At 39.2% G+C, this 15829-nt stretch overlaps 1 pseudogene; it reads right to left on the bottom strand.

Annotated features, from left to right (window-relative positions):
• Positions 1 to 1126, bottom strand: part of LOC102863234 — a 2878-nt pseudogene extending 1752 nt beyond the window's left edge.
• Positions 1127 to 15829: the final 14703 nt, after the last annotated feature.

Genomic DNA, 15829 nt, shown 5'->3' with positions numbered 1-15829 from the left:
TTCCAATTCTTTCCAATACAGTGACTCAGTATATTCTTTCCATCTTCTTTTAATACTTCCTGGATCATTTAACATTCTGCTGAAAGCATCCTTGATTATAGCAACTCGAAGTTTGAATTTGTTCTTCAGTTCCTTGAACTTAAGACTCTGGCTAGGGAAACATTTTTTTTTTTTTGTTGATATTTCTGGTTTTCCACATCCATCTCTTAAATCTTGTAGTAGGCCAGCTCCTCCTCCAACATCCTGGATTTGAGCTTGTTGCATCTGTGCAGCATGCCCCTAAGCTCCTGCACTGTGAACTGGGGCCAGGTAGAGTACTTAAGCTCCATGGCCTGCTTGTCTGGCTCAGCACCTCGCCCCACTTCAGGAATCTCTTCCTCTTTGTTCTTGCTGGGCTCCACCTGCCTCCTCGCTTGACGCTTCCTGAACTTGGCCCACAAGCATCCCATATCCTGCTCCTTTATCTGCAGGCAAGTCTCCAGCTCTACCTTATGTTCAATCAGGGACTTCCCCTGGGCCCCCGACACCTTGACCCAGTGAGAAGTCATAATTGATCTTCATTAGCTGGGTCTGCTGCTGCTGCATAGCCTCCATGCCCTGTTTCTTTAGGCTGAGCTCTCAATCCTTGGCACTGATCTCATCCTGCTGTTTGTCCACCAGCTCTTTCAGTTTCTTCACCAGCTGCTGCTCTTCCTCCTACATGCCTTCTTGCTTCTGGAAATCCTCTTCAGAGATACTGTTGTCCTTATGAGAGAGGTTGATCATGAGGTTTTTTGTTTTTCTTCTGCAGCTGGCTTATCTGAGAGAGTAGGTCCTGTGCCTCCCCTCCCCACACGCCTTCCACCAGCTCCTTCTGGTATTTGCTCTCCTTCTTTGTGTGGTCCATCCTCTCCAGGCACAGTGGTCCAGCTCCAGTCACAGCTCATCCATCTCGGGTTTGATGTGACTGTGGCTGACCAGACCCTCTAGGATATCCAGAATGTGCACAACCTTGGGCATAAGGCAGGAGACAATCCCAAAGCCTGTACTGATCAATGACCCATTTGAACTTAGGGTCCACAAGCAAAGCAAAATTGTACATGCCCATGATGGTCAGCATGACCACATTCTTCTCTGGCCCTGACTCAGCTGAAGAGAGTGACTTCCTGGCCCTCATCCATAACTAGCTCCTGGTCTGGGCCACGCTAACTAATATAATAGGCAAACTTGTCATTTTGGGCCTCTACTGGGCCCTCACTGCTGCAGGCCCTTACACTCACCTGGCTGAGGACACTCAGCTAGGAAGAGGGTACATTGAGCATAAGGTGCCATCTTGGACATAAACAGGAGTTGTATGCTGTTAGAGGCCTGGACCTGTAGCCTAGCTACTGAGTTTTGGAAACTTGTTTATTTCCTAGACCTTAGTCTGCTCAGAAGTGAATAAAGCCTTCCCAAATAGGTTCATCAGGAGAGAAGGTAGATAATCAGGTAACCCATTGCCACCTATTGAGACCTGGGGCCTGCTCTGTTGGAAATGTGTCACTTTCCTGAGCCTTTTTCCAGAGCAATATATACTGGCTCTTGGGACTTTGCTGCCCCCTGGAGGAAACTATGTCCACCCTTCCCAGTAAAACTATAGCACAGAACAGAGAAGCATACAAACCAGAGCTGGGGAAAGGGAAAGACTTTACCTCTCTGCTCCTTAAAGGATAACCAGATAATCTTGCTACAGGAAACAAGGAATGTGGAGCTTCCCATGGACAACCATCAGAAAAGATGCCACTGGGAAACATAACAGGAGCAACATGAAAAATCTACAACTTAAGATGAGGAACTGTCATCAAACTATGCAAACACAACATAAACTGACTCACACATCCATACCAAGAAGAAATTCATATAATGTCAAGGAAGCATCAGGAAGCTTCACATATTATGAAAAGACAAAAGAAGCCTTCTTCTATAAAAGCAGACCAGGTTGCAGATTTAATGAATACTCCAGAGACAGCGAGGCAGAAGAAATACATCAATGTGGAGTTAAATGAACTACTACTGAAGAAGTTACAAATGATGGAAGAAAGAATTGCAACCATGAATGAAGTGGTACAATTTTTTTAAATAACAAGACAGAGATGGTACAACCAACACAGTACTAAAAACAACAGATATACATGAAAATGCAATCCAGAACATAAAGACCAAATTGAAAGACTTTTTAACAGACCGGAGGGATAAAAAAAGCAGAATAGAAGAGATGAGATAGTGAACTAGACCACAATAACTTCAAAATGAACTTACTAGAAGAGAAAATAGAAGGAAAATGAAGAAAATATTAGAATCGTGTGGGATAAAATCAAACAGAAAGATGTATATATGATTAGAATTCCAGAGTAAGAAGGAGAAGGAAAAACACTCTGGACATTTTGAAAGAGGAACTTGAAGAAATCTTAACAAATTATTGTAAAAAACCAAGGAAATTCACATTCAAGAATCTCAGAGAAACCAAAACAGACTAGACCTCAAAAGAAAAAAATATCAAGACATATCATAGTCAAACTCTCCAAAATCAATAGTAAGGATAGAATGCTAAAAGTAGCACAAAAATCCCCAATAGTGTACAAAGGAGAGCTAATTATGTTGAACTCTGGCTCCTCAGTAGAAACTATGCAAACAAGAAGATAATGAAATTGCATATACAGAAGATTGAAAGGAAACAATTGCTAGTATAGAATCCTATACCCAGCAAATTGTCCACCAAATATGAAGGAGAAAATAGGTCATTTGTAGAAAAGCAGGAATGTAAGGAATTTGTGAAAACAAGACCAACTCTACAAGAACTTAAGAGAAGTCCTTCACAGAGAAACACTAAGGAAAATTATTGTAGTTGTTATGTGCTGTCAAGTTGAGTATGACTCATAATGACCCCATGAACAAAATATCTGAAGCCTGTTCTAGCCTTTGCCATCCTCATACTTCCTGACATGCAAGAGCTCATTGCAGCAGTCACCGTATCAAATAACCTCGTTGAGGCTCTTCCTCTCCTTTGCCTACCCTCCCATCATGTCCCTCTCCAAGAAACAGCCCCTCCTAGCACCATGCCCAAAGTATGTGAGGCAAAGCCTCATCATTCTTGCCTCCAGAAAGCACTCCATCTACACCCTTTCCAAGATGTATTTGTTTGTTCTTTTGGTCATCCTTGGGCTGGTCAGTGCTCTTCTACAACACCACAACTCTAAGGTATCAGTAATTTTTCTGTCATCCTTATTCATTGTTCAGCTTTCAGATGCACGTCCTTCATACAGAGACATCAAAGGAAAGTAGATGGATCAAAGTTTCCAGAAACAATAGAAATGGGAATACAACAATATGACAACTATAAAACTCATTCTGCCAATAACCACACTTAATCTGAATGGCTTAAATGTAACAATTAAGAGAAAAAGAGTGTTATTGTTGTTGTTTGTTGTTGTTAAGTGCCATCAAGTCGTAGACAACTCATAGTAACCCTATGAAAGACCTGAACACTTGTATAACTATAGTCGTTTCTCCATGTTCATAGAGTTTCCAGAGGCAAGCCATTTCAGAAATGGATGCCACTCCTGCTTCCAAGCTTGTTTTAATCGGGAAGCTCCACCATGGGTAACCATTATCGCATTTGGCACATAAGTGTCACATTGTTTAGCATCACAGCAATCACAAGTTACCTCTGTACAGCAATGCACAGACCAGTGCAATTTAAACCAGGCCTGAGGGCTGCAGGCCCAAGGGCTCTAATGTGTTCTTAAATAGGAGGCCTTATCACATCCTCTCACTCCCCTTATCGAATCAACATTCCACCCTAATGCTCACCAATCCCAGCCAACAAACTTCTGTAGAACCCAGCTCCTGTAGATGGCTTTCACAGCGCATTCCAGCCAGAAAAAAAAGTGTGGCAGAATATATTTTAAAAACTAGTCCATCAATATGTTACATACAAATTAAGAAATGTTCAAAATCACTGGCAATAAGAGAAATGCAAATCAAAACCATCTTGCTCTAGTAGCAATGGCAAACTTCAACAGGAGACCAAGTAATAAATATTGGAGAAGATGTGGAAAGATAGGAACACTTAGACACTGTTGGTGGGATTGTTGGCCATCTGAATATCTTCCTCAGTGAAAATTCTTTCCATGTCTTTTGCCCGTTTGGTAATTGTGTTATCAGTCTTTTTCTTGTGGAGGTCCTGTAGGATTCTGTAGACTTTGATATGATTCCCTTGTCCAAAATGGTATTGCCAAATGTTTTATTCATCTTTAGCAGATCCAGTCATCAATTTTATCCTTTAAAGATTGTGCATTTCTGGCTGTATTTGGCAGTCTCTTTGAACCATAGAGTATGCCTTCCAATCTTGATCCCAGTTTGTCTCAGATGAACTTTATGGTTTTGGACTTTAATCCTAGATCTTTGATCCACTTGAGTTCATTTTTGTGTATGGTGTGAAATGTGGATCTTGTTTCAACAATCTGCAGGTAGCAGTCCAGTTTTGCCAGCACCCTTTGTTGAAGATGCTATTTCCCCATTTGATCTGTTTTATTTTCTTGTCGAGTATCAGTTTACCATAGATAGCTGGGCCCATTTCTGAATTCTCAATTCTGTTCCATTGGTCTATGTGCCTCTCATTGTACCATTACCATGTTGTTTTGTTTACTACTTCTGTGTAGTAGGTTTTCAGGTCAGGGAGTGCTATGCATCCCATTTCATTTTTGTTTTTCAAAAGTACTTTATTATTCAAAGTCCCATTCTTCTCCAAATAAGCTTAAAAAATTTCCCTTTGATCCCCTTGAAAAATGAATTTGTTATCTGTATTGGAATTGCATTGAACATGTATGTAGATTGCAATATTGAGTCTTTCTAACCATGAAAAGTTAATAGTTCTTTAGTTTTATTTATATAGGTATTTTGTGTCCCTAATTAGGTTCACTTAAAAGTATCTCAGTTTGTAGTTGGCTATTGTAAATGGTATTGCTTTCACGGTTTCTTTCTCTGAGTTCTCTTTGTTAACGATAGAGGAATATTGTATATTGATCTTTTATTGTGTCACTGTACTAAATGGGTCTGCTAGCTCTAACAGTTTTTTGTTGTTGTTGTTTAGTCCTTAGAGTTTTCTGTGTAAGCTATTATGTCATCTGCATATAGTGATAGTTTAACCTTCTCTTTTCCAATCCGGATGCCTTTTATTTTCTTCTTTTGTCGTATTGCCCTGGCAAGTAATTTCAATACAACATTGAATAGAAGTGGTGACAGTGGGCATGTTCATAAGGAAAATACTTTCATTCTTTCTCTATTGAGAATGATATTGGCTCTTGGTTTTGCATATATACTTTTAACTGTGTTGAGGAAATTCTCTTCCTTCCAATTTAGCTGTCTTTTTCAGGAAGGGGTTTGTCAAATGCTTTCTGCATCAATTCCTAAGATTATATGGTTCTTATTATTTGCTTTATTAACATGGTGAATTATGTTGATTATTTTTCTTATGGTGAACCATTCTTGAACATCTGTAATGAATCCCACTTGATAATAATTTTTTTATGTGCTTTTGGATTCAGTTGGCTAGGATTTCGTTAAAGATTTTCGCTTCTACAGTCATGAGATATATTGGTCTGTAGTGGGTTCCCCCCCACCCCCGGTAATATCTTTGCCTGATTTTAATAGTAGTGTTATGCTTGTTTTACAAAATAACTCTGGGGGGTGTTCCTTCTTTTTCTAGTTTTTTAAAAATACTTTAAATAGAATTGGTGATGGATCTTCTTTGAATGTTAGATGGAACTCATGTATGAAGTCATCTAGTCCAGAACTTTCCTTATGGGGAAATCTTTTTATGATCTGTTCAATTTCTTCTTTTGTGATGGGTCTGTTCAAGTGTTCTGCATCTGTTCTGGTCAATCTGGAATGTAAAAGAATGTAAAAGAATTTGTACATTTCCTCTAGGTTTTCAAATTTATCAAAGTATAGCTTTATCACTTTAATTTCTTCCATTTCGGTTGTGATGTTACCTCTATCATTTCTTAATCGAGTTATCTGTGTCTTCTCCTTTTTGTCTTTAAAGTCTGCCTTTGGTTTGCCAATTTTATTGATCCTTTGGGAAACCCAGACTCTGGTCTTATTGATGGTTTCAGTTATTTTTCTGTTCTCTATCCCACTGATTTCAGCTCTTGTCTTCATAATTTCCTTTTTCTTAGAGGCTTTAGGGTTAGATTTTTGTTATTTTTCTAGTTGATAAAGGTTTTGAGTTAGATCATTGGTTTTGCTTCTTTCTTCCTTCTTTTTTTTTTGTGTATGTGTGTGTGTGTATTGCTATGAACCGCCCCCTAACTGCTCTAGCTGCATTCCAGAAGTTTTGGTATTTTGTATTTTCATCTCATTTGTTTCAAGGAACTTTTTTATTTCACTCTTTATTTCTTTTATAACCCAATCATGTTCTATTGGAAAGTTATTTAGCTTCCACATGTGTGGTTTTGTAAACTTTACACTCCTGTGCTTCATTTCTACTTTTATGGCATTGTGGTCTGAGAAGACACTTTGTATTATTCAATGTTTTTTCATTTGTTGAGGCTTGCTTTATGTCCTAATATATAACCCATTCTGGAGAACGTTCCATGTGCACTTGAGAAAAAAATGAATTGAGTTTTAGTTGGGTGCAGTACCCTCAATACATCCACAAGATCAAGTTGGCAGATTATGTAGTTTAGATCTTCTGCATCTTTGCTAAGTTCATTTTGAGTTTATCTATCCTTTGGTTATAGTGATGTGTTGAAGTCTCCTATCACTATTCTGATGCTATCTATTTCTTTCTTCAATTCTGTTAACCATTGCTTGGTGTATTTGGTACATAAATGTTGACTTAGTTTATGTCCTCTTGATCTATTGTGACTTTAATTGATATGTAATGTCCTTCTTTATCTTTTATGGTGGTGTTCATTCTGAAGTCTATTTTATCAGAGATTACTATTGCCATTCCTGCTTTTTTTTGAGTGCCATTTGCCTGGTATATTTTTTTCCCAGGCTTTAATTTTGAGTCTGTCTTTCTCTTTATTTTTTTAAATATGTCTCTTGTAGGCAACATATTTATGGGCTTTGTTTTTTTATCATTTTAATGCTTCCCCCCTTTAATTGATGCATTTAATCCATTTACAAAAGTATGATTATTCTCAGGCCAGGTTTTACCCTTGCCATTTTGCTGTTTTTCTATTTCTGTTGTTTCTGGTTACTATGGTTCATCCACTTTCCTTTGACATCTCAGTGTGAAACACTGCATTTAAATTTTCCTGTCATTTTTGGTCTTGTTGTCACATATTTCTGAAGTTCCTTCTTCTCTGCAATGGATCTAGTTTTCCATTCCTATTTGATGGAGAGCTTTTCTGGGTATAGGATCCTTGGCTGGCAATTGTTTTATTTCAATTTTCTGTATATGACATCCCATTGTCTTCTAGCTCACATGGTTTCCACTGGGAAATCAGAACTTAATCTAATTGTTTCCCATTTGTAGGGGACTCTTTGGTTTTCTCTCACTATTTTTAATATTCTATCCTTGTCTCTTAATTTGGAGATTTTGACTATGATATGTCTTGATGTTTTCCTTTTTTAGTTTAGTCTATTTGGTGTTCACCGAGCTTCTTGAATGTGGATTTCCCCATTCTTCATAATACCTGGAAAGTTTTCTTCTAGTACTTCTTCCACAATTTTCCCAGTGTTCTGGGATTCCAACCATATGTATATTGTTCCTTTTGATGTCATACTACAATATTCTAATGTTTTCTTCATTTTTTTTATATCTTATCTCTGATTTTTCTTCCAGTATGTTTCCAGTGAGGCTCTTATCTTCCAGCTCACTGACTCTCTGTTCCATCTCTTCAGTTCTACTTTTTTGTCCCATCAGCTTGCTGAACACTTCTGCCTTAATATTCTGGATTTTATTTCCATGCTTTTCTGTTATTTCTAGTACTATGTTGACTGTACCATCTATGTCTTGTAATAATTTTTTTAAGTTCTTGTATCTTTTTATCTATACTATCAATTCTTTCTTCCGTCTTTTGAATTTTCTTCCTTAGCTGTTCAAGTTTCTCCTCATCAATATGTTTCTCCAGGATCACTGTTTCTAGGGTATTTGCTCTCTTAATGTCTTCCATTGTTTCTTCTGTCATTTGCATCTTATTCTGTAGCTGTTCAAATAATTTCACATCAACATTTCTTCTCACTTTCTCTATCTAGTGTATTCATTGGATCTGCTTTTTTTAGCAGAAGGGCTATTTTGTTTTTTCATGATGACTGATGCAGACTGCTGTTCTCTTGACATTATGTGAGTCTGTTAGCTTTCTGTAAATATATAATGTCCCAGGATATGACAAGGTTATGTGAATGGCCTGTATATTGGTGCTTACCTCTTATTTTCCCGAAGTAGCACGATTGTTGCCTTCCAGAAACCATGGCTCCACCTGACCTCTCCTTCCTGACCTTAAGAAATCCCATGAGATGTAGCTAAGGAGCAATCTTCAAGGCCTTAGGACCTCTCTTCTCTATGAGACAGGTCAGCAAAAGGTCCTTCAGTTCATTCTTGTACTAATTGCAGGTGATATATTGACAGGATTTTGGATATTGGTGATCCGCATTTGTTTTTTTCTTTTGGCCCAAGGGCTGCAGTCTCAAGTTTCAGCATTTCCATAGCAACGGGTTGTGGTTAGAACTCTCCACAGCACTCCACCGAATTCAGGGAGCTGGCATGACAGGGTGGAGGGGACAGCGGTGCAGATTTCTTACTAACCTTTCTGCAGAAAGGGACCAGTATGATGGTGGAAGGCATGGTTTGGCATTTCCAGTACAATGGGTGGTGGGAAGAACTTTTTGCTGGGCTTCATTCTGTCTGGAGAGCTGGCGCAGCAGGGGGAAGGGGATAGAGGTGCAGATCTCTCAAGAACCTATGGGCAAAAAGGAAACAATATTGCAGTGGAAGGCGGGATTTGGCTTTTCCAGTTCAAGGGTCGGTGGGTAGAACTCTCTGCATGAATCTGCGCAGTCTGGAGAGCTGGTGTGGTAGAGAAGAGGGGATGGAGGTACAGATCTCTCACTTGCCTGTGGATGAAAAGGAAGTAGTAATTGGCTTTAATGCAGCACTCTCACAAAAAGACCGATCAACTCAAAAGAAACTCAGCAAAGGTAGAGAAGAACAATTTTCTCACTCCAACTTGTGGATGTGTAAATCAGAATAATTCACCAATTAAAATAATTTTTTACTTCTTCTCAAGTGCCCATAGCACATTTCTGGACTTGCTCATGTATTAGAACACAAATCAAGCCTCAACAAATTAAAAAGCAATGAAATAATACCAAGTGTCCATTCTTCTGCAGAGCAGCTGTTGGTGTCTAACTGCATACCTTTGGGATTGCAGTGCAACTTCTTTCAACTAGGCCAAAAGAGCTCAAAATGTCATAAAACTAGACATTAATAACAAAAGGATAACATTTTGGGGGAAAACACCCACATGGAAGATAAACAGCACTCTGCTTGAGCACTAATTGGTTATTACTGTACACCATCAAATTGGAACCGACCCATAGCTGACTGACCTGATTGGGTTATAGAATAAATTAGAAGTTACAGGAAAAAAGTTCCTTAAAAAAGAAGATTCAATTAGAGCATATGCTTTTATTATACCATGTTTTTATGTGCTGTTGAGTTGCCTGTGACCCATAGCGACCCTATGAACAGTGGCTTTGAACCCTTCCCTGTTCTGAGCCAGTCTCATTAATTTTGACACACCAACTCCCATTGGCCTAGTTAGTGTATCAACCTATCTCATCCTGGGTTTTCCTCTCTTTCACTGTCCCTCCACCCTTCCACACATGATGTCCTTCTCTAAGGACTGATCTCTACTGGCCCCATGCCCAAAATATGTGAGATGAAGCTTCAAAATTCTAGCCTCCACTAAGATTGATAACACACTACTAATCAGAAGCCTCAATATAATAAAAAAATGCTCATCCAGTTGTATAAATCCATAATGTCTGATATTAACAAATTCATCCATGGCTTAGTTCTCCAATTCCTCTACAGTCTTTTGAGTTTGGTAAAAAGATTTGTTAGAAGGGCCTACAGAGTTTAACCCATGATTTGATTTGATTTGATTTGATTCACATGAGTGCAGGCATGCAGGTTGGTTTTTTCCCACAGAAATTGGCATGTGATGGCAGGCGGGCTGGATGCTGTTGGATGCTTAAACACAGTCATGCTGCTGATCCTGTATTGATGTTTTCACACACACCCCAGTGTGGAGAGTCCTCTCTTATAGTAATTCCCTAGCTGTTACCGACTTGTGAGACCACATGCCCACAATTAAGGTAGTTGGAGACCAGAGGGTCTCAGGTAATGGCTAAATAAGCCAACTTTAGGCTAACACCACAGCCCATCTCCTGGCTTTTCTAGTCATAATTTCTCATTATCTAAATGATAAGACTTCCCTTTATCATTATTTATGTTTAGGAAAATTTGTAAGCCAGCTCTTTCACTCTTTATGTCTTAATCCCTCCCATTTTACCTAAATGATTTTATTTGTTAAATCCTGTCAAACCAGTACCTTAAGAAAACAAGCAATTTTTTTCTCTCTCTGAAGCATCTTCTGTTATAGCTGAATGTGCACCTAGAAACAAAGGTTAAGTTCAAGGCACACCATCAAGCAACATAAATCAACACTAACTCTCAGAATAAAATATCTTCACTTGAGCTATTTGGGTTCCAGTCAACACATCCCTGGCCATCCACAGCTATTTGAAATAGGCATGAGCTGCAAATTCAGGAGTCCACAATCCTTCCTGTGTTTCTGGTCCCCTCGCTCAGGCCAAGTCAGGTATCCTCAGGACTCCCTGCTCCATAAACCAGCAACTCTTCGTCATTTATCCATTCATTATGCTAGGTGGACAGTGCTGAAGGAACAAGTCCAAAGTCTGCCAGTCTGTGTATCTCCCACTTCCACTCATCAGGTGGACCCCGGTTGTCGCATGAGCGAAGCAAATTCATCTGCTTTACCTTGCCTCATTTTATTGGAAAACTTACTCTTTTTTCCAGGTGTCTTCTCACAAATGTAACTCTCCTCAGAGTAATAGGTGGGGCTCAATCTTTGTTAGGCTTAGCTCCATACTCTCTACCACATCCTACTACTGATAGTATTCTTTTAGGGTAAATTTTCCCTTTTTAAAAAATTTCTATTTTATTATTTTTTTGTGTGTGTACTGTCAAATCAGATCTGATTGGTACAGGAGGAGATTGTCCCTCCTTCTCCAGCAGAGCATCTGGTGGATTCGAACCGTGCACCTCTGAGACTGCAGTGCAGCTTCTTGCCACTAAACCACCAGAGCTCCCAAATTTCCCCTTTTTGAATATTATTAATTTATTAATATCTAATTGGCTTACATTTTTCTTCTAATTGTGATATAACTTATCAAAAATCTTAATCATTTTTACACTATATTTTAATGTAACATACAGGAAAAAAAATGACTGTCCATCAGATACACTAAAATAAAACATATTTAATCTTGCTTCACTTTTCTTGTCTCCAGCATTTAGCTAGAGAAAGTTATTCCTTTGCTTTGAGTCTCTTCTGAGGTATTAACATTTTAGATTTTCGTCGCTGTATTTATTCAATCCTTTGTCTACTATTTCTCCTTCCTTCCATTTATCATTTATTTTACCCAAACTTTTCTTTCTTGGGAAGGGACATCAGGGTCAGAGATTTTGACAGCCTTAATTGCAGGTAATCAATCTGGCAAGTGGTTCATTCCCATTCATGTTGGATAAGGTTGTGTAGGTACAATACCTGTGGGCTATCTCAGCCACTACGTGTAATAGTAGTATTTACAGTTAACCCTACTTTTTCAAGATGGGATGAAGGTTCAATACAGCCCATGAGATCTTTGGGGATTTTTTTTATAGACTTGAGATTATTGTTACAGGAGTTTCCTCAGGAATCACTCCAGCTCTGGTACCCATAGCTGCATCCCTGGACTTGGGACCGCAGCATCTGTCAGGAAGAAAACAATTTCAGGTGATGTGGGGAAGAACTGCATATTAGCACCAGCATCATACCCTACGCCTTCTTCTCTATATATATCTGAGAAGCATAGGAATTTGTCCAGTTGTGACCCTCCTTTGGATCTTTTCATATTGAGTGTGAGCACACCCTCTTGAAGGCATGGCATGAGTCAGTCCTGTAGCTTCCCCTGAGTGAGATAACAGATGTTTCAATTTTCAATTCCAATTATCTATCAAATCATTACTCTGAAAGAGGTAGGAAACATTGTATGCCTATCTAGTATGATATTTCTTAGTCCATTGCTGCACTCTGTAGTCTGTAAAGTGTGTTCCTGGGTTTGATTAGGGTCTGAAACTTGTACAATGTCTTTTGTGAAAGTCTTCATATAGTGTTTTTGGCAAAGTTATACAAAAGCCAATCCAGAGTAAACATGTATTCCTGTGAGGACCCATTTGAAGCCTTTTGGTGCTACTGGTTCCATTGGTCCTATATAATTGACTTGCCAACTATGTGCAGGACCTCCCCTTGTGGAATTCTTTCCCACAGCCATCTGCAATCTCTTTGTCTCTTGCTGGCAAGCAGAACAATCTTTACTGATGTTTCATGACTCAGAGGGGGAGAGAGGAATATGTCTAGTTTTAGTCCATTTCCGGATTGCTGCTTCACCCTCCTGTCCACTCATTTCATGGACCCATTTGGCTACCTCAAGGGAGTGTATCAACCTATCTACCTGCTGATACCAATCAGTCTCTGATCCTGGCAAGGGTTCTTTAGATGGATATTAACATGCCCAACTCAACTCTAATTTTGCCCCAAATTCACACAGCACTTTCCATAGTTTCATGCCCTACACTGATGTCCCTTTAATAGTCCAATTTTTCGTGGCCCATTTGCCTGACCAAATGGCTAAGCTGTTAGCCACTGCCCATGAATCAGTAAAACTCCAAACATATGAAGTCTCACCAGTGCTTAATTCCTTAGTCACTGCTATGAAGACAACATGCAGTTTAGCCCATTGTGTAGATCTGTTCTTGCCTTCCTCAATCAGGATCTTTCCATCTACAAGTCTTAATGTGGTGACTTTCCCCATTAAATTTTGCCAATATACCCTTGGAACTGTCATATGTCAACTGAGCAGCCCTTTACTGTTCAGCATGAAGTTGTTCACAGGGCACTGTCCATGTGGCAATGGGCTCTGGTAGCCTCTCTGGAAGTTCTAGGGTAGGACCAATGAGAAAAGAGGCTAATAGTTCATAGATACAGTGAGTGCCTCTCTGTATTTCCCCAGAAGCTTGTTCCTGGATAAACCGTTTCCATTTTATCATAGGGCTGTTTTGGACACCACCTTCTTTATTAGAGTGTTTCTCTGGCATCACAAGAGGGGTATTTCAGATCTCATGATAATCTTATATCTTTCAGTCATTAAAACAGTCTGAGCCAATACCCAGTAGCAGGCAAATAACTGTCTTTCAAATGACATGCATCATGCAGCAGCATTGGGAAATTTCTTTATTCAAAATATTAGTGGTCTCCACAGGGCATGCTTCTCAGCCATAAGTTCCAGTCTGTATAAGAATAGGTGGCAGATATCTAGAGAATCAACTCTAAATGTGGATGATAAGGATCTAGAGCCAAAGAGAGTAAAACTGCTTTCTGTATTTTAGCCATAGATCACTACTGTTCAGGTTCTCGTTCAAATACAATTTTCTTTCAGGTAACTTTATGGATGTGTTGGTGTTGTTGTGTGCTGTAAAGGTGGAACCAACCCATAGCTGACCTTCTGTTAGGTTTTCAGAGGTAGTTAATCATGGAGGAGGAGGGATTTCATCCTTCTTTTGTGGAGCAGCTGGTAGACTCAAACCATGTGCCTTTGAGATTGCAGCACAGCTTCTTACCACTAGGCCAGTAGAGCTCCCCAACTTTATGGACAGAAGCTGACACTATATCAAGATGTGAGATATGAGTCCTCCAAAAGCAAAACAGAGAAATCAAATGTTGAGCCTCCTATTTAGTCTTGAGTAGTGACAGCAGTTTGTTCTTAGTTGCCTGTGTAATGTCACAAGTGGCTCCCACTCAAATTATTCCCAAGAATTTTACGCTTTGGGCAGGGCTCTGGACCTTTGCTGGATTTATCAACCAACATCTGTTGATCATGTGAACAACCACGGTTTTCAAATTGTTCATAGCCTATTCTTCAGTGTTTGATTTTAACAGGATATCATCAAATTATACTAGATATCTAGAGTAAGTCCAAGTCTCTTCTAACCAATTTATCACAGTGGGCTGGTGAAGTAAGGTAACTCTGTGGTAAAACCATAACAGTAAATTGAGATCCTTCTCATGTGAAAGCAAATTGTAACTGGCTCTTTTAGTAGATTGGCATGCAGAAAACAGCATTTGGATGTGTCCTTTCTCCATATCTTTCAATCTATATGCAGAACAGATGATTTGAGAGGCTGCATTTTATGAGGAGGAATGTGACATCAGAATTGGACACTCATCAACAACCTGCATTATGCATTAGCCTTGCTGAAACAGATGATGGCCTGAAGTGTTTGCTGCAGAATGTCAAGGATTAGAGTATCCAATATAAATTGCATGTCAACATCAAGAAAACAAATTCTTACCACTGGACCAATTGGCAGCATCTTGATAGATGGAGAAGAAAATGAGATTGTTAATAATTTTAGCTTGTTTGATTCCACAATCAACACTCTTGGCACGGCAGTCAGGAAATCAAAAGACACATTGCACTGGGGAAATCTGCTGTCAGGGACTTCTCTAAAGTGTTAAAGAGTAATTATGTCAGTCTAGAGATCAAGGTGCACCTGATCCAGGCCATAGTCTTTACAATTACTTGCTATGCACCAGAGAGCTGGACAATGAGCAAGGATGATAGAAGAAGAATTAATGCCTTTGAGTTGTGGTGCTGGGTCTCTCTTGGAGAAGGTGAAATCAAGTTCCTCCTTTTTGGCAAGGATTTTGAAACTCTGTCTCACATACTTTGGGTATGGGGCCAGGAGGGATCAGTCCTTGGAGAAGGACATCATGCCTAGAATGGTGGAGGGACAGTGCAGAAGAGGAGGACCCTGGATTGATATGGTAACTGAGGCAATTAGATTAGGTCTTTCAGAGTTGGTGAGAATATCTCAGTATAGAGCAGGGTTCAGAGCTATTATATATAGGGTTGTTAGGAGTTACATGTGACTTGATGACACATAACAACAACAACAACAACAACAAAAAACCAACATCAGTGTTTATTTAACCTCCATGAGCCATCTGCCTTTTTACAGGTCGTACAGGGCTGTTAAAAACACAGATCATTTCTCAGAACCAACACCATATCCCTTGTCATATCTTTAATTAAGGCAGTTATCTTCTTTTCTCCACCAAGAACCCTATAATGCTTCAAATTAACAACCGAAATGGGCTAAGAAATTATAATGTTTCCCAATCGGTATTTCCTATCAACACTGGCCTCAGGGATGACTTGTAAGGCCTCAGTTTTATAAAATCTAGTAGAGGGAGTGTTTCTCAATTAGACATAATATCTCTACTAATAATACATTCAAGTAAAGAAGATGCAACTAATTTGTACAACTTTTGTTTATATATTCCAATTTTCATTCAGACTTTCACTTTAGCCTCATTAATTGCTGCATTTTAAGTTCCTGCAGGATTTTATCAATGTTGTTGTTGTTGTTATGTGCCGTCGAGTCGCCTGCGACTCATAGCGACCCTATGTACAACAGCCCTAAACTCCGCTCTGTCTTGTGCCAATCACA

This window comes from Elephantulus edwardii, unplaced genomic scaffold (assembly GCF_000299155.1).
Source record: "Elephantulus edwardii isolate Elephantulus edwardi_28Jun2011 unplaced genomic scaffold, EleEdw1.0 scaffold00365, whole genome shotgun sequence".
In the NCBI taxonomy this organism is placed as follows: Eukaryota; Metazoa; Chordata; class Mammalia; order Macroscelidea; family Macroscelididae; genus Elephantulus; species Elephantulus edwardii.
Note: the sequence above shows the minus strand (reverse complement) of the source record. Positions and strands in the feature narration are given on the sequence as shown.